The 19355-nt window shown below is 44.4% G+C and overlaps 1 protein-coding gene across 1 annotated transcript in view; it reads right to left on the bottom strand.

Moving 5' to 3' along the window:
* The window catches only part of FBXO3 (F-box protein 3), a 60717-nt gene continuing 41362 nt past the window's right edge, over positions 1 to 19355 (bottom strand). Inside the window, exons 11-12 of the transcript XR_013346333.1 lie at positions 6815 to 6892; positions 1 to 83 (exon numbers count right to left, since the gene is read on the bottom strand). The gene's annotated coding sequence lies outside the window, so the exon portion shown is untranslated. The remainder of the gene's footprint in view (positions 84 to 6814; positions 6893 to 19355) is intronic.

The raw sequence follows: 19355 nt of genomic DNA on the forward strand, positions 1-19355 counted from the left end.
ACTATCATCTCCATGGGTGCAAGTAGCATTGGTTGAACACAATGAAGGACTATTTGCACAGATGTAACACTTCAGGGCATATCCTAAACACGAAAATAATATTTTATCATTACATAGGAACCAGCAGCAAATTCAAAATGCTCATAATGAAGGACTTTTCAATATCTGTTAGACCAAACCATTTCAAATTTTTTAATAAAAAAAAAGAAAAGACTGTTCTTCTTTAAGTACTGCAAGAGCCTCTTAGGCCGCAAAGTATTTATGAGTCTCTTAATTTATCAGCCCAAGTTCAGGGAAACAGCAGCTGCATTTAAATAAAGCAAATTGGGACTGCGTCCAACTGCTGCAATGCACAGACTGAGCCTTAAGCTTTACTACCCCAGGGATATTAACCTGAGTTTCCTACGTCTTTGTTTTACTGGTGACATTGATGCAGAACTGCTTATCCTTTTAATCAGGCTCTTTGTCCTTTCCCTCTCATTGCTTCTTGCCCCACCCCTCAACCCTTCTTTCTTTCCATCATTTTACCTCTTCTGTTCCATGAACTGACTCTCTTCCTACTTTTTTCCCCTGTCGTGAACTATGCATGTTCTCATAAATCTTCAACACCATGCTGGTGACATCTTTTCCTAATCCTGACTGCTAGCACACTCCCTTCCTATCATTAACCTCCTTGTATCTCATGCTCTAATTTCTTATTCCTTCCCCCCCCCCCCACTCATCTCTGTTCTCATAAATCTTCAACATTCTAGAATATCTGTCCTAATCCTAACCATTAGCATCCACCTCCCTCATCTTCCCACATCATTAACTTCATTGTCTCTTATGCTCTTTTTTCCTTTACCCTTCTTGCTCCCATCTCATTCTATGTTCCCACTGAAATATATGCGACTGATTTTTTTCAAAGAAGCAAATATGTGTCTGTCCATCACTGCCTCCTGCTAAATGTAATATCAGATTTGCTCAAATGTGTGTGATCCCATCTTTAGGCTGTACCCTAAAACAGCTATAACCCCTCATACTATGACAAAAATGAATGTTTCTAGTTACCATTTTAAAACTAGAAAAAAATAGATGATAATGACACATCCTTTTTTGAAAATCTTGGCTCAAGTGCATTTGTTTTTGTATAACAAGTGTGCTTCGGGTGAAACCTTCTTTGAAACAGACCAATTTTCCCCAATCCTTGCATGAATCCTTGAGCAGAGCCACGGAGAGAAGGAACTGTGAGACAGCAGTAGCCGATATTTGTTACACATGTAATTGAAGAAGGCCAGTCTATCGTCTTGCATTATATCTTTAATTTTTGTTAATCCTTTTGCTATCGAAATCATTTTAAGCATGGAGTAGGCCTTAATCCTGAGGCACGGGTTGTCCATACTGGTACAACAAGGATCTTGTGTGACAAGCAAGATTGTTTTTTTATTCCATATAAGTTGCATGATAAGCCTATTTATTTGAGCAAAGAGCAAGGGGAAGATCTTGAAAGGTAACAGACTAAGGATAAAGTCATTCTTGGGCAAATATTCATTTTGGCTATTTCTATTCTCCCTGATAAAGATAGAGGGAGGGGACACCACTTTTCCATGTCCTTGGAAATTTCTTTTAACATACAGTTTATAAAAACAATTTTGGGAAAATTAGGACAAATTTAACACCTGAATAAGTGATTACCTTGCACATTTGAAATGCAAAATGCTGAAACTGAGAAGAATCCGGTCTTTTGGATATATCCATTGTTTGTGATTTATTCCAGTTAATGCAAAAACCAGAGATCTTTCAAAAAATATCAACTACATTCAATAGTACAAAAATGCCATCAGCATATAAACTGGTTTAGTATTCTTTCCTGTTTATAGTCATACCTTCAATGACTAAGTGCTGACCTATGTACATTGCCAGCGGTTCGAGAGAGAGATTAAAAAGGAGGGGCAGGAGGAGACAGTCCTGTCATATGTCTTTTTATAGTTGAAATGTGGGAGAAATAATTCCATTAGTTGATAATGAAGCAAGGGGAGAGTTGTGTAATACACTGACCCAATTCAGGAATATTGGTCAAAATCCAAATTTTTTAGAACAGCCATTAGATGAGGCCATTCAACCCTATCAATGGCTTTCCCTGCACCTAGAGATAAGGTGATATGTGGGGAAAATCTGACATCTGAGCTTGCTGGATCAAGTGAGCTATTTTTTCTTGTATTATCAGCAGCCAGTCTTCCTTCAATGAAACCCACCTGATCTGTATGTATAATTGATGGGATGTTAGTGTTCAGTTGTGTTGCTAAAATTTTTACAATTATTGTGCTATCTGTGTTCAACAGAGATATGGGGTGGAAGTTACCACAGTTGCAACCACCTTTGTTCTTCTTAATATTAAAGTAGTTCTCATGTCATGAGACATGGTTCCTTTTTGGAATGTTTCAGTGAAGACCTTTGAAAAAAATAGAAGATACCTGATTATAAAATGTTTTGTAGAAATCTAACAGAAAGCCATCCATCCCAGGGGCCTTGCCAGAATTCACATTTTTATAACATGTTTGATTTCTTGTGATAGCTTTGTCCATATGTGACCTTGCACTCCATAATGTTTTATGGAAATATGCTTATGAGTGTGAATATAATGTAACTGGAATATGCTTTATGCAAAAGGTCTCTTGTGTGTTCATCCCATTTGTATGAATGTATCATTCTTGTATCTGAAACTAGGAATATGAAGTATGGCTCTGAGGTCCTATTGTAATTATGCAAAGTGTGGGCCATTGATGGTGGTTTAGAATCTTGATGGCTCCCATTGACTAGGACAATTGGTTGTAAATGGCTCTGTTTACTTGCAAGCCTTCCTGTGAGTCAGCCCAGGAAGAACGGAGGCTGGGGTTTCACAGCACATGTGACCATGTCACATGATGCTGGAATCCATCTTAATTCTGGTACTTTTCCATTTAGAAGGAGGGGTGGGGATCCAGAGAGATAAAAGACTCCCGCCTTGAGCCAAAGCTATAAAAGAGGGTGGAACAGGACAAAGGGGGCTGCCAGTCATGAGAAAACCCCTAGTTACCACCTGAGCTGGAACTAACAAGGACTGCAGCAAGAGAAGGAATTGGGCCCAGACTAGGAAGGAGTCTAGTTTGTGAAAGAAGCTTATTGGAACATCTCCGAGTGTGAGATATTACCTGTATCAGTTTCTTAATGTATTAGGCTTAGACTTGCATGTTTTTGCTTTATGTTGCTTGATGACTTACTTTGTTCTGTCTGTTATTACTTAAATCCTACTTTTTATACTTAATAAAGAAAAGGAGTACTTGTGGCACCTTAGAGACTAACCAATTTATTTGAGCATGAGCTTTCGTGAGCTACAGCTCACTTCATCAGATGCATGAAGTGAGCTGTAGCTCACGAAAGCTCATGCTCAAATAAATTTGTTAGTCTCTAAGGTGCCACAAGTACTCCTTTTCTTTTTGCGAATACAGACTAACACGGCTGTTACTCTGAAACCTGTCATACTTAATAAAATCACTTTTGTTTATTAATTAACCCAGAGTAAGTGATTAATACCTGGGGGAGCAAACAACTGTGCATATTTCTATCAGTGTTATAGAGGGTGGACAATTTATGAGTTTACCCTGTATAAGCTTTATACAGAGTAAATGGCTTTATTTGGGGTTTGGATCCCACTGGGAACTGGGTGTCTGGGTGCTGGAGATAGGTGACCTGCTGAGCAGTTTTTGGTTAAAGACTGCAGCTTTGGGGCTCAGAGGTAAATTCAGCACGTCAGGCGACAGTCCCAAGGGGGTCTCTGTGACCGAACCCATCAGATTAAAAACAAAATTTAACTTAGGGTATTAAAAGGTAGGCCTTCAGTAAAATGATCAAATGTATTAGAGTTAAATTAGTTGTCTGATTTATATAAAGTTTGATAGAATTGCTTAAATTGATTATGTATATAGAAATCATAGAAGTGTAGGACTGGAAGAGACCACAACACGTCATCTAGTCCAGTCCCCTGCACTCAAGGCAGGACTGTACATTAACGACCATTCCCGATAGGTGTTTCTCTAACCTGTTCTTAAAAACCTCCAATGATGGAGATTCCACAACCTTCCTAGGCAATTTATTCCAGTGCTTACCTACCCTGACAGGAAGCTTTTCCGAATGTCCAACCTAAACCTCCCTTGCTGCAATTTAAGCCCCTTACTTCTTGTCCTATCCTCAGAGGTGAACAAGAACAATTTTTCACCCTCCTTGCAGCAAGCTTTTACATACTTGAAAACTGTTATGGCCCCCCTCAGTCTTCTTTTCTTCAAATTAAACAAACCGATTTTTTCAGTCTTTCCTCATATTTTCTAGACCTTTAATCATTTTTGTTGTTTTCATCTGGACTTTCTCCAATTTGTCTATATTTTTCCTGAAATGTGGTGCCCAGAACTGGACACAATACTCCAGCTGAGATTTATCAGTGCAGAGTAGAGTGGAAGAATTACTTCTCGTGTCTTGCTTACAACACTCCTTCTGATACATCCCAGAATGATGTTCACTTTTTTTGCAGTAGTGTTACACTGTTGACTCATATTTAGCTTGTGATCTAACATAACTTCCAGGTCCCTTTCCACAGTACTCCTTCCTAGGCAGACATTTCCCATTTTGTACTCCTAAGTGGAGTACTTTGCTTTTGTCTTCATTTAATTTCATCCTAGTTACCTCAGATCATTTCTTCAGTTTGTCCAGATCCTTTTGAATTTTAATCTTATCTTCCAAAGCACTTGAAACCAGCTTTGTGTGGTCTGCAAACTTTATACGTGTACTCTCAATGCCATTATCTAAATCATTTATGAAGATATTGAACAGAACCAGACCCAGGACCAATTTGCCCTTCCAGCTTAATTGTGAACCACTGATAACTACTCTCTGGGAACGCTTTTCCAACCAGTTATGCACCCACCTTATAGTAGCTCCACCTAGGCTATATTTCCCTAGTTTGCTTATGAGACAGTCATGCAAGACAGGAAAAAGAGAAATCCTGTGGCCTTTGTACACAAGGATTTCAGCTTTTCTGGCACCATTCATTAACATTACTTTATCATTGAACTTCAGCAGCTTAAAGATGATGGGTTTGGGCTTGTCAGACTCTCATTGTCTAGCACCAGGCCTTTGATGAGCTCTTTCAGTATCTAATGGGAGCAGCTGTCCATCCAATTTAAGTATGTCAGGGAGCAGTTTCTGAAGAAAGCTGATAATATCCTTCTCCACTAGACCCTCAGCAATGCCCAAGAGGCAAAGGTTGTGTCTGTGAGAGCCGTAGGGCTTGTCTACATTACCTGCTGGATCAATGGGCAGCAATCAATCCAGCAGGGGTCGATTTATCACATCGCCAAGCACTCTCCCGTCAACTCTGGTACTCCACTAGGGCAAGAGGCGCAGGCGGAGTTGATGGGAGAGGGTCAGCTGTCAACTTACCACAGTGAAGACACTGCAGTAAGTAGATCTAAGTATGTTGACTTCAGCTACGCTATTCACATAGCTGAAGTTGCGTAACTTAGATCGATCCCTCTCCTAGTGTAGACCAGACCTTAGACATCCTATTTTTCTTCCAGTTTCTCTAGTCTAAGCTTTAAGGAGAAAGTTCCTTCTTTAATTTCCCTGGTTTCAATGGCAGTTTTTTGTAGCTCATTTTCCATGTGAGTTATATGGGGTTTTACATCATATGTATCTTTAGAGAGGCCACGAAAATCTTTTGAGATTGAATCCAGTCTGTCTGTGAGGAATTCTTTCAGTGCTGTAATATTCTAGGCTAGGTCCTGCTGTGGCCGTGTAGTCTCTCCTTTCAGTTGCTTAAGTGATTCAGGCCTAGGTCTTTTGTTGTCTCTCATTTCTCCATTGGCATCCATATTCAACAGTTTGAAATTTATCCATGGGATTAATTTAAACTTTAGGACAGAAACTTATTGCCAGTTTTCCAGGAAAGTAATGATTAAAGATGAATTGATATGTTTTGAGTGAGGAGGTCTGAGACTGGGCAGCCATCCTCCTCACAGGTACCATGTGACCCGCTGCTCCCTCCCCACCCCCAAATCCTTCTTGGGGGACAAAACAAAACAAAAGCCAAAACCCAAATTTCCTTTCCGTAAGCTGTCAAAGGAAAAGAGAGAAAATCAAGCAAGAAGGAAAAGGATGGGAAGGGCCAGGAAGACTGGAGCAGGAAAAGTGCAAGTCCTACCCTCTTTAAAAATAACCCATATCCAGTTCACACACTGAGACAGACAACTATGAAAAGCCTCTTTTAAAAATAAGTTTAAAATTTTTTAAATTCACAATTAAGATTTTTAAATAAAAATTTAATCTTGACCTCCCCAATGGATGATCTATGAGATTTCTTTAGCAAATTTTACCACACCATCCTCCTGAAGGCAACATTGTAGTTGTCTACACATCTGAAAACTTATCCTATGAAAATTTTAAATCTGCTTCTACTAAATATTTCCAGTTTTTATCCCTTTGTCCCCTGGCTACCTTCTGCTGATACTATATCAATGAAACAGAATATTTTGTTCCTATACTGCTATGGGACATTCACTGTATGCCTGCATTCTTGCTTCAGCTTGAAAACATTCTGTTACAGAAATCTACCTCCACCCCTGAACCTGCCCTCACCGCAGAAAGTGACACTGAAATGCTGTACATTTATATAAACTGCACTGCTTCCCCCCCAGTTTGTGTCTATAATGACAAATTCTATCCATGACCACACTGTGCACCTATTTAATGTGACATTGGTATGTATGTAAGAAAAGTGTTAACGCAGAACCTCCAGGACACTTACCAGAACTGCAATAAGCAATCAGAACAATGAAGACAGTGAACAGGATACAATTCATTTTGTTCATGTTTCTTCCAGAATCTGGAAGCAAGAATAAATGAAAAATGGTTACATGTACCTTTAGTTTATAATATTTAAAACCAGAGAAAGTTTTGATTAAAAAAGAGTAAGGTCTAGTAGTCTGAACACATGCATCAGGAGTCAGGAACTCCCAAATTCTAATCTTGATCCCAACAGACTATTTCTATGGCATTGGGTAAATCACATAACTTCTATGTGCTCAGGTTTCCTCATCTGTCAAATGGGGATAATACTCACCTACCTTACAGAAGGGACGTAATGAAGGGTAATTCACTGGTATTTGATACAAAGCTTATTGATATTAGAAGGCTTTGGACAAGTTCCTTAATGTTTGCAAAGTACTTAAGATATCGCATCTGCAAAGAATTATTGGATACTACATATGGATGTGGCAGCTATCTAGGAAAGGAACACTAGATCACAGTGTCACCATGAGGCAGCTCACAGACATGCCTGATTTACTGATTTCTGTTCTCTGTGTTTTCTATTTTTTTGTTTTTTTTTCTATGCTTAATAGTCCATCCAACCCATACTAGACTTTTCTGTTGGAGCACAATGCAATTCCTTTTTGTAGCACAACTCTCCCTACCTCTTTGTCTCAAGCTGTTATACTCGAACAGCCAAAGTCACAGAGCAGAAGCCCAGGCACTTCTTTAGGAGCATGTATCATCTTTTCTAAAGGCACAATTTCATAAACAGGCTTTTAAAGCTCAGTACAATACCCAAAAAACAAAAGTGGGACTCTGGGGGCAGCTGCACAAATCTATCCCTGAGGAAACTTTGCCAAAACCAATGGAGTTATAACACGGATGAACTTGGCACAGTATATCCAGGCATCTGCAAAGGGCAAACCAGAGACATAATTTTGCAATTAGAATCGTATATTTTGTGACCCTCCATGTCCTTTCATCCCTCCTACAAGAAGATTGTCAAACTCCCTCCATTTGAGTGAGTGCTTAATTAAAGTCTTGTAACTAGATTCCTACTGTACACACTAAGGATATTTACACACACACAAAAAAAATTAAATTAAAAAAATGCATTTGTGCAATATTAAGACTGCACAGTTAAAAAAAATACAATGTGAGAAAGTAAAAAGGCAAGGTTCCAGTATCAGTATCTAGGCCATGCTACACATACACTGTTTTCTATTCCTGTTTTGCGGGACACATATATAAATCATAAATTACATACCATAAAGACTACAGAAAATGAAATACAGTGTGGCCAAGGTAATGTCTCTACTGTAATCTTAATTTTGGATTTTGTGACTTTTTGTGATTTGAAACTGCAACATAAAAGTTGCATTAATGCAGATTTTTTGCATTTAATAATTTAAGTGGACGTATAATTCTCTTGATTGAAAGTAAAAAGAAAAGGAGTACTTGTGGCACCTTAGAGACTAACAAATTTATTTGAGCATAAGCTTTCGTGAGCTACAGCTGACTTCATCGGAATGCATGCAGTGGAAATGCATATATCAGCTTATGCTCAAATAAATTTGTTAGTCTAAGTTCCCACAAGTACTCCTTTTCTTTTTGCGGATACAGACTAACACGGCTGCTACTCTGAAACCTGTCATTATGCAAGGCACTTGATTGAAAGTGTAGTCCACATAGCTAGTATTAGCACTTATTTTATTCAGCAGTAATGCAAAGAACCTACAGGCCTGTATCCTGTAAGATATTGGCTTCAGCAGTTCACATAAGGCTTGAGGCCTATGAACTTTGGCATAGATAAATGTCCCAGTGATCACGCCTAAGTTTTGGGGAACTGGGAATAGGGTGTTAAAGGGAAGTTTGTCCATAACAACCCCAGAAACATGAGCTAACATCAGCTTTTGGATATTTTAGGATAGACACATCTGCAGATGTCTGATCACAAGAGTGCCATGGCAATGAACTGACATATATGATAATAAGTTGGGATCATTAATATACTAACCTTTAGGAGAAGGGCACTCCAACATTAGTAGGGTGAGGAAATACAAATAAAGAGGGGAGAAACCTACTGAATATACATTAGACAAAGTGGTGTCAGCGTAACGTATTATACAAGTTGTATCCCAGCCTTTGTACGGGGGGAAACAGATGTAGCCCTTGAATGATGGCCACTGGTGATCATGAGGAAGGTGATGGTGATGAGGAAGATAATGGCCTACATTTCCAGTTGTTTTGCAAAGGACAGTGTGAGTATATGGATGTTCAGATGTACATTCTATATTACCTCTATCTACCATACTGGGTTATAGTGTTTGTGACTTTGCGAAATGTATTAATAAACTATTGTAAATACAGAAAGTCTCCTAAAGTGTGAGTGTTGCATTGGGGTTCCCAACTAAACAGTAATTTTAATAATATGGGGCCTGATCTTTGGACAAGAACCTCTCAAACCTCAGTTTCTTAAGTAATCAATATAATTAATACACAATCCATAGATCAAGCTACAAAAGTTCTAGGATTTAGATATAGTATGTAATATTTAGTTATGTTACATAGCAGCTCCTATATCAGATTAGTCCAGAGATCTATTTGTTCAGAAACAGGATGCTAGACAGCAGCCAATACCACATGTCTATGAAAAGACCATTTTATGAATACAATTATGTAATAGCCTATTTCAGAGGAAATTTCTTCCTAAACCCATGGAGCTGGTGGCTGGCTTAAGTCTAAAATGTGGAGGGTTTGTAGCCCTTATAAAGCTATCATATCTAGTACAATTGTAGATATGCTTCTTACATATATTAAATAAATGTCTTTTTGGAATCCTACTAAACTTTTGCCCTCAACGGTCTGGTGCCAGTCAGTTCCACAGGTGTACTAGGAACTGTACACTACAATAAATTCAGTAAAACAACCAAACACAAAAACAAACAAAACAATGTTGAGCTTCCCTAAAAATGTGCAGTAGAATCTGTTCCCCTCTAAGAGGGAACGCATAAAAACCACAAAGATAGGGTTTCTTTGAAAATGTCAGATGTAATCTATCAAAGCCAGCCATGCATTATTTTTGAGCTGGAAGAATTGACTTTGAAAAGACTCTCTTGATCTTGAATATCTATTGAGGATAGCAACATGTCACAAAACACTAACCTCCCTTGTTCTCCTAGGTCTCAGTTTCAGAAATCACTGCCATAGAGAAGAAGCCAAAAAAAAGAGTTTTCTAAATCTAAATCATTGGTCAAAAATTATGCATGAGTCACAAATCTTAAAAGCAGAAAAAAAAGGCACAGAAGACAATATAATCAGGAGAAAAGAAAAACAAGGGCTTATTTCAAACTGTTGCAACAAACACTGTGCCAAGTGATACATAACCATGCACTTCCTTTCCAGACAGCAGTACTGTACTAAAATCACAGTCTTGCAGTAAAAACTAAGCAGCATTTTATTTTTCCATTTTCTAAAAAATGTAAATACATTTTAAAAAACCCACTAAAATGCCATATACGTTATTTCACAAAACGCAAAATTGAAAGATCATTTTGTACAGAAGCACCTTTGTTAGTGTGTTCTGAAAGTCTGCCATCAGCAGCTGCTCTACAAAATTAAAACAAAGATACTGGAAAACTATCCATTTCACTAAAAAATTCCAACTGCTTGGATTTAGGGCTTGGCTACACTTGCAAGTTAGAGCGCTTTAAGGCAGCCCCAGGCACCCTAGCTCCTGAGATGTCCACACTGGCAAGGCATGTAGAGCACCTGGACTCTGCAGCTGGAGCACTTCTGGTAATCCACCTCCACGAGAAGTATAAAGCTTGCTGCGCCCCCGCTGAAAGGCCCGCGTCAGTGTGGATGAGGTGTTGCATTACGGTGCTGTGATTAGCCTCCAGAAACGTCTCAGAATCCCCTGAAGCCAAGTGGCCACTCTTCTCATTGTTTTGAACTCTGCTGCAGGCATGTGGATACCCCTTTCAAAGCTCCGTTTCTGACAGCCAGAATGCTTATCTGCTCCGGGACAAAGCAAACCATTAGTGTGGAATGCTGCTGTTTGAGTGTGTGTGGGGGGGAGGAGGTCTGCTGCTGTCTGAACTTACTCTCTGCCCCTCAAAACACACTGTCTCTCCCCGCACATACACACAGCACACTCCCGTCACTCTCCACCCCCCATCCCATTTGAAAAGCATGTTACAGCCACTTGCACACTGGGATAGCTACCACAATGCACTGCTCTTTGTGGCGTTGCAAGAGCTGCTAATGTGGCCATGCCAGTGCGCTTGCAGCTGACAGTGTAAACACTGCTGTGGTCTCCGAAGGCTGGTTTAACTCCCATCTCTCTACATCTGAAAGTGTAGCCATGCCCTTAGTAGATGTTCTCTCTCCGTAGCAAAAAAAAAACCAAAACACACAAACAAACAGGACATCTGACAAATCTGTTTATTTATTCCTTCTTAAGTATGTTGTCAAGTGGCTGCAGCAAGAGCATATTCAATACAAGCTTTGCATATAGTGTCACAAGCTTCTTAGTCAAAGTCACAACAGGAAAAAATCAGTAGCTTGACAAAGAAATTATGCTTTTAAATATGGTGAAAGTAGAGAACTGGTAATCAGTACCCTTTGGTGATAGCCTCTGCACTGCCAGTGACTCACTGTTTGACCCTGGACAAGTCATTTTAAAATGATTTCCCTTAAGCTCTCTAAAGAGGGGTCTATTTTCTGCTCTGTTGTGAATTCCTGGCTTCTGATAGCCCTAATAGCTGTCTCGGGTGTAGGGAGGGACTCCTTCCACCTCATTCCAAGAGAGACACTGCTATTTTCTGCTGAATAGGGGCAGGAGATTTCCCCTTCCCCACAGCTGCTTTTTTACCCTCACAGTTCACTTCTGAGACAAAAGCTATATTCCTTTTTGCTAGGGTTATTACATTAACACAGTCCATAGTACTTTGGTAATGATATGTTGTCTGTGTCCAATCAACACATCTGCTGCAATGCTATCCAGTATGCCAACATTTAGAGTACCTTGTATATCTTCCCATTCCTGTTCTATTTAAGCTCAAGGCACAGTAATTTCAAATTTTCCTAATGCAAGGAGTCTTACATTTTTTCCAGGGAGCATACCAGCTTCCCTAACCAGATTTGTTCTGACCGGATAAATCTGGGCACCAGTAGCTCACCAGCCTTGGTAGATTTGCCATTAGCCTTGGCATCTTCGATAAACTCTTTAAAAATCTCCAATGGATCAGACCTTACAAAATTCACTGGGGCCCCTTCAGGGAGCCTCCTGGTTCCCAAGTCTAAGGCAGCAGGTGCATTAACTTGGAGTGACAGGGGTTTGTATTGGATTCCCCTGGCTTAGGGCAATCTTTTCTCATGTGCTTAGTGCAGCCATATGAGTAACACTTTCTTGGACTGTCCTCCTGTGATTGAGGCCTGTAATTATGATTACCCAGAGGGGATCAGTTGTGGGGACTCTCCACCACCCTTGCTTTTGTCAGGGATAAGACAGAGACTCTCTCTCTTTACCCTGGGCTTCTGATCTTCTCTCTGGGGTTTGCATTCACTGGATGCTCTGGCTTGTACATAGGAAAAAGCAAAATTTGCTGCCTCTTGTTCCGTGCTAAGGGATTTATCCCAAATGGGCACCTTGATTTTTTTGAGCATATATTCAGGAAATGTTCCTTTGCAAAGAGGTCAAATAACGGGTCACAATTCTACCGCTTTTCCCTTTTGCCCACTTTTTTCACTGAATCACATATTTTATACACATATTCGCTAGGATTCATCTTATGCTTTTTGAGATTCCTGAATTTTAATACACTTCAAGGGTGATTTGAAACTTTGCAACACAGTTTTTGAAAATCCACCATATTTCAAAGCATCTCCCATCTCCATCTCACTAAACATATGCAACACTTCTCCTGAGAGCTCTGAGATAAGCAGGAGAACCCTCTTATCTTTTGGAATCTTATACAATTTGCAAATTCTTTCAAAAGTGGTGAGATATTTTTCAACACCATCTGTTTCTCTGTATGTAGGGGACAGTTTGCCCCAGTCGGGTGACCTTTGGGGAGGACTGATCACTGCTTGAGGGTTTTCAATCTCTCCTGCACCTTGGGTTCATGCTCCCTCACCTCATGCTTCTGCTTCTTAGCTCCATGCTCACTGATGGTCAGTCGTTTCTGCTACCTTTTCTGCTTCTCAGCTTTCAGGGCTCTCTGGCGGACTGCTTCTTCCTCTCTCTGGGGCTGCACATTTTCCATCCTCCAGTTCCATTTATTATTCCTTCTCTGCTATTTCTAAGTTTTGGTTAGGTCTGCTCTCTGCGAAGTCTGTATCTCCATCTCAGCCAGTGAGAGTTACATGGCTGTCTCACTGAGAGCTGTGTCTTTGCCGTCATGTTCTTTCGGTGGTCTATTATGTTTACTCATCTTACACCTTCTTTTGCTGTATTTCTCTTACCCGAAATAAGCAAACAAAACAAAACAATAAACTAACCTTTTTTTTTGGTTCCCAACCTTCTCCCTTGTGAATCTCTCAGAATCTAATTTTTCAGTGCTTGGATTGTGATTGTTCGCTAACCAGACAACTGTGTGTAAATCCTTGCCATGACTACACCAACGTGATGCTCCCCAGGGGTAACCAGGGTTGTGAGGCATCTCACCACTACCTGCCCTTAGTGTGAAGCAGTCTTGTCTGTGCCTGCTGTGGATCAGCTCCCTGAAACCAACAGCCTCTGGCCGCACAAGCACTGTCTTCCACAGCTCCACAGACCTTGCCATTTCAGTATAGGCTAGTACCAAGTACACCAACCCCTGAGTCCTTGGAGCACTCCCTGCAATATCCAGTCCCAGTCACTACTGGCACTCACAATAACTGCCAAGTAAGCTACCTCCAAAGAGACAGTGTACACACAGCTTGACTAATACAAGGTCCTTTATAACATTTCAGCACTGAAATACATGTACAGTAAAAACAAGCATAAATTTATTCACAAAGATTAAGATTTAAGAGATACTGAAAAAGGATAATGAGTGGAAACAGAACTGGTTACACATGAAACAAAACATAAAATAAAGTGGTAGGTCTACACTTATGAATGGTTACCATTCTTATTTAATAAAGTAGATCTTCTCCCAAGGATTCAGTGTCTTTGACAGAGCAGCTGGTTTTCAGTCAAAACCAGGATCCAAATTTTCATGAATATCCACATGCCCTAATAGGGAATTCCTCAGCAAATGGATACCAACATGGCTTTTTGCTTCTCCTTACATTTCCCATAATTCAGTCTTTTCACCCCAGAGTCAGGAGAACAGCTCCTTCCCCCCCCCCAGCATTGTTTGTTCTCCAATGTGTTGGCTGCAAGTTGTCTTCATATCCTCATGTTGACTTGAAATGCAAATGCTTACTCTACATATGAACTTAGGCAGACATGTGAATATACATTCCTCTGTCTGCCAAAACCAGTTTTTCACCTCTGCTGAGGAGTAACACCCTGATACTAACAATAAGGATATATTTTCAGTACATATACATGTCTTCTTAAATATAATCAGTACATACATTTCACAATAATATGAACAATCAGCATGATCTTGACTTTCCTTTAAGATCTCAAACAACATTCTTTATAGATAAATATTATGAAAACAAAGTGTTAGATGTAGTGAGTTTGTCAAGCCCGATAAGAGTTGCTGTTACAGAACAGTAAACCCTTTTCCAGTTGGCATCAAGGCGTTCTTAGGGCCACAATAACTACACTAGGTTTTCTATTTAAAGCAGCCGATCACTGACTGGTCCCTGTTTGTTTGTCTGCATACAGTGCCAAGCCCTAAGAAGGTTTTCAGATAGGTATCCTGAAAAAAATCAAAGGACCTGTCTTTCAGCACAATAATTTCTGTAAGAAGAATGATTCAAACTTGCTGAGGAGAGTGGGGGAAGAGAGAGAAGAGACACCTCCCAAAAGAAAAAGTCCTAGATTACAAGCTCCCCCAGTTTGACCATAGAGAAACTGATAGCCCTGAGCATTCTTCTCAGCAGCAGCATGACCCTCCCTTTTTTTATATCAGTGGCTGCCATCTGTCACTCACAGAGCTCTAAATTGTGGCCCTCAAGAGTACCTATCAAGAAAATGCTGTATCTGATAAATGAAGAGCTGTTCCCTCAGTGCACACTGTGATTTTTTTTAACTGAAATGTTTGACTCAGTCTCATCACTACAGCAAGGAGGTAAAGGACTTACCTTCTGGGCTGTGGGAGCCCCAAGGATGGCAATACAGGAGCTTGACTGGCTGAGTCTGAGCCTGAGCCTAAGAAAGTGCATAGTGAAGGACTGCTCCCCTCCACACACAGCTTCCCAAGACAGTGCAGGTCAGGGAGAATGGAACACACACATATATAGATAAAGATCATAAGCTGAGAACCAGCAACTAATTAGGATTCCATGTGTCTCTGCCGCAGCCCAGATGAGAGCAGTCTCATGGCTGCTCTAACTTGTACCAGCTGCCTGTGGACCATAGGCTACCTGAAGACACCCAGGGGACAATGCATATTAGCCTTTTTCCTCCCACAGAGGGGACTTGTACATGGTTTCTGCTCCCTTTGTGCCAACAGCTTCATCTGCCATTTGTCATAAGTATCTGGAGAAAAGTAACGAGCTTCTGCGTTGTCTGTCATAGTCTGGGGATATTTTCCTTTAAGCCTAACCCCCCCCCCGCCACCACCACCTTCCAGAAAATCACGGCTCTGCCAGGAAACTGGCAAGACCATTAGCACAGTGGGAACAGTATCAGGGAAACCCAAAGTCCCAAAGAAATTAATTCGCTTTTTTACCACACCAGACCCCGTCACAGTGTGATAGTGCTGCTGACACTGCCTTCTCACTGCTCAGCTCAGAGATAGGCCAGATTCTACAGAGACGTAGCACAGTGCAGCACTGAGCCAATGCTTCATCGGTGTCAGGCAGGAAAATATGGAGTAAGAGACCCAGTGGTGGGACTCAGATTGTTCTCCCTCCTACCACAAGAATAACTTGAGAGAGCCCTGCTCAGCCATAAATACCCACCCACAATCCAGCCAACCCCTCCTACTACTTCAGTGATCCCCAGACTTCAGGGTCAGGCCCCGCCCCTTACCCATGTCCACACACCCCGGGAGCTGGGGCCAGGAGCAGGGCTGTGGCTCCGGGGCTAAGGGGGCCACAACTGGGGTTGAGTCTGGCGCCAGGGCCAGGAGCGGAGCCCCGTCAGAGGCTTAGGCTGGGGGTAGAGGCCAGGAGTGGAGCCGAGTGGCAGGGAGCTGAGCTGCGGGTAGAACAGGGCTGGGTAGTGCTCCCTCCCCGCCTGGCCTGCACCCCACCATGCCCCCTGGAAGTTCCTCCATATCCCCATAGTGGGGAAGGGGGGCATGACCCATAATTTGTACGACATCAAGAGTGGGAGTACCCAGTGCTTAATTTCTGCCATGGCTTGCCAAGGCTGATCTCCAGCACCTGTAGGCTTGGCAGTTAATAGCTAAAGAGCCCTGTGCGGATACCCGCTTTATATCCACAGATGCAGATATCTGCAGTTATAAAGCAGATATCTGAGGAACAGCAGGACTCTTCCGGGAACAGCAGTGGCAAAAGCAGCCTCACATCAGGCCACCGCGTCCAGGAGCCAGCACCCTGCGCAGGCAGCTCCTCTGGCATGGCTTTACCACTCCCAGCCCTGCCCACTGGGGCACTAGGCTCAGCAACAGCTGTCCCTGGTTGTGCTAGTCCAGGAGAGTGCAAGCCGCTGAGCCTGGTACTCACTCCAGTGGGCGGGGCTGGGGGCAGTAGAGCCACACCAGAGGAGCTGCCTATACAGGTCACTGGCTCCTGTGAGTGGCAGCCTGAGTGCGGCTGCTTTCACCTGCCGTTCCTGGTAGAGCCCTGCAGCTCCTCAGATATCCACTTTATATCCGCACGTATAAATCTGGTTTCCGCGCAGGGCTCTATCCATAGCCCTGGCACCTCTGGGCTTGCTGCATCAGTTATGAATGTAAAAAAATTTAATTACAAATTAAGCACTGGGAGTATCTCCCCCTCTGTCAGTTCAAGGGGACCCCAAATCGCGTACAACTGTGTCTGAATCGCTCCTTTATGCCTCAGAAGAGAGACTGTAGAATGGGACAGAAAAGGCACTGAAATGAGTGTGAAGATGAGAGAGGAGATGGGGTGATGGATTGGGAAGGGGTGGGGAACAGGGAGAACAGTGGAATGAGGGTGAAGGTGAGGGAAGGGGCTGAGGGAGGAGAAAGTGGGGTGACAGAGAGGCTAGGTGGGGAATGGGGGGACAGTGGAATGAGGGTGAAGGTGAGGGAAGGGGCTGGGGAGGAGCAAGTGGGGTGACAGAGAGGCTGGGTGGGGAACGGGGGGACAGTGGAATGAGGGTGAAGGTGAGGGAAGGGGTTGGGGAGGAGGAAGTGGGGTGACAGAGAGGCTGGGTGGGGAACAAGGAGGACAGTGGAATGAGGGTGAAGGTGAGGGAAGGGGCTGGGGGAGGAGGAAGTGGGGTGACAGAGGGGCTGGGTGGGGAACAGGGAGGACAGTGGAATGAGGGTGAAGGTGAGGGAAGGGGCTGGGGGAGGAGCAAGTGGGGTGACAGAGAGGCTGGGAGGGGAACGGGGGGACAGTGGAATGAGGGTGAAGGTGAGGGAAGGGGCTGCGGGAGGAGGAAGTGGGGTGACAGAGGGGCTGGGTGGGGAACAGGGAGGATAGTGGAATGAGGGTGAAGGTGAGGGAAGGGGCTGGGGGAGGAGGAAGTGGGGTGACAGAGGGGCTGGGTGGGGAACGGGGGGACAGTGGAATGAGGGTGAAGGTGAGGGAAGGGGCTGGGGAGGAGCAAGTGGGGTGACAGAGGGGCTGGGTGGGGAACAGGGGGACAGTGGAATGAGGGTGAAGGTGAGGGAAGGGGCTGGGGAGGAGCAAGTGGGGTGACAGAGAGGCTGGGTGGGGAACGGGGGGACAGTGGAATGAGGGTGAAGGTGAGGGAAGGGGCTGCGGGAGGAGGAAGTGGGGTGACAGAGGGGCTGGGTGGGGAACAGGGAGGACAGTGGAATGAGGGTGAAGGTGAGGGAAGGGGCTGGGGGAGGAGGAAGTGGGGTGACAGAGGGGCTGGGTGGGGAACGGGGGGACAGTGGAATGAGGGTGAAGGTGAGGGAAGGGGCTGGGGAGGAGCAAGTGGGGTGACAGAGGGGCTGGGAGGGGAACGGGGGGACAGTGGAATGAGGGTGAAGGTGAGGGAAGGGGCTGGGGGAGGAGGAAGTGGGGTGACAGAGGGGCTGGGTGGGGAACAGGGAGGATAGTGGAATGAGGGTGAAGGTGAGGGAAGGGGCTGGGGGAGGAGGAAGTGGGGTGACAGAGGGGCTGGGTGGGGAACGGGGGGACAGTGGAATGAGGGTGAAGGTGAGGGAAGGGGCTGCGGGAGGAGGAAGTGGGGTGACAGAGGGGCTGGGTGGGGAACAAGGAGGACAGTGGAATGAGGGTGAAGGTGAGGGAAGGGGCTGGGGGAGGAGGAAGTGGGGTGACAGAGGGGCTGGGTGGGGAACGGGGGGACAGTGGAATGAGGGTGAAGGTGAGGGAAGGGGCTGGGGAGGAGCAAGTGGGGTGACAGAGAGGCTGGGTGGGGAACGGGGGGACAGTGGAATGAGGGTGAAGGTGAGGGAAGGGGCTGGGGGAGGAGGGAGTGGGGTGACAGAGAGGCTAGGTGGGGAACGGGGGGACAGTGGAATGAGGGTGAAGGTGAGGGAAGGGGCTGGGGGAGGAGGAAGTGGGGTGACAGAGGGGCTGGGTGGGGAACGGGGGGACAGTGGAATGAGGGTGAAGGTGAGGGAAGGGGCTGGGGGAGGAGGAAGTGGGGTGACAGAGGGGCTGGGTGGGGAACGGGGGGACAGTGGAATGAGGGTGAAGGTGAGGGAAGGGGCTGGGGAGGAGCAAGTGGGGTGACAGAGAGGCTGGGTGGGGAACGGGGGGACAGTGGAATGAGGGTGAAGGTGAGGGAAGGGGCTGGGGGAGGAGGGAGTGGGGTGACAGAGAGGCTAGGTGGGGAACGGGGGGACAGTGGAATGAGGGTGAAGGTGAGGGAAGGGGCTGGGGGAGGAGGAAGTGGGGTGACAGAGGGGCTGGGTGGGGAACGGGGGGACAGTGGAATGAGGGTGAAGGTGAGGGAAGGGGCTGGGGGAGGAGGAAGTGGGGTGACAGAGGGGCTGGGTGGGGAACGGGGGGACAGTGGAATGAGGGTGAAGGTGAGGGAAGGGGCTGGGGAGGAGCAAGTGGGGTGACAGAGAGGCTGGGTGGGGAACGGGGGGACAGTGGAATGAGGGTGAAGGTGAGGGAAGGGGCTGGGGGAGGAGGGAGTGGGGTGACAGAGAGGCTAGGTGGGGAACGGGGGGACAGTGGAATGAGGGTGAAGGTGAGGGAAGGGGCTGGGGGAGGAGGAAGTGGGGTGACAGAGGGGCTGGGTGGGGAACAGGGAGGACAGTGGAATGAGGGTGAAGGTGAGGGAAGGG

Source organism: Eretmochelys imbricata, chromosome 6 (assembly GCF_965152235.1).
Source record: "Eretmochelys imbricata isolate rEreImb1 chromosome 6, rEreImb1.hap1, whole genome shotgun sequence".
Classification (NCBI taxonomy): domain Eukaryota; kingdom Metazoa; phylum Chordata; order Testudines; family Cheloniidae; genus Eretmochelys; species Eretmochelys imbricata.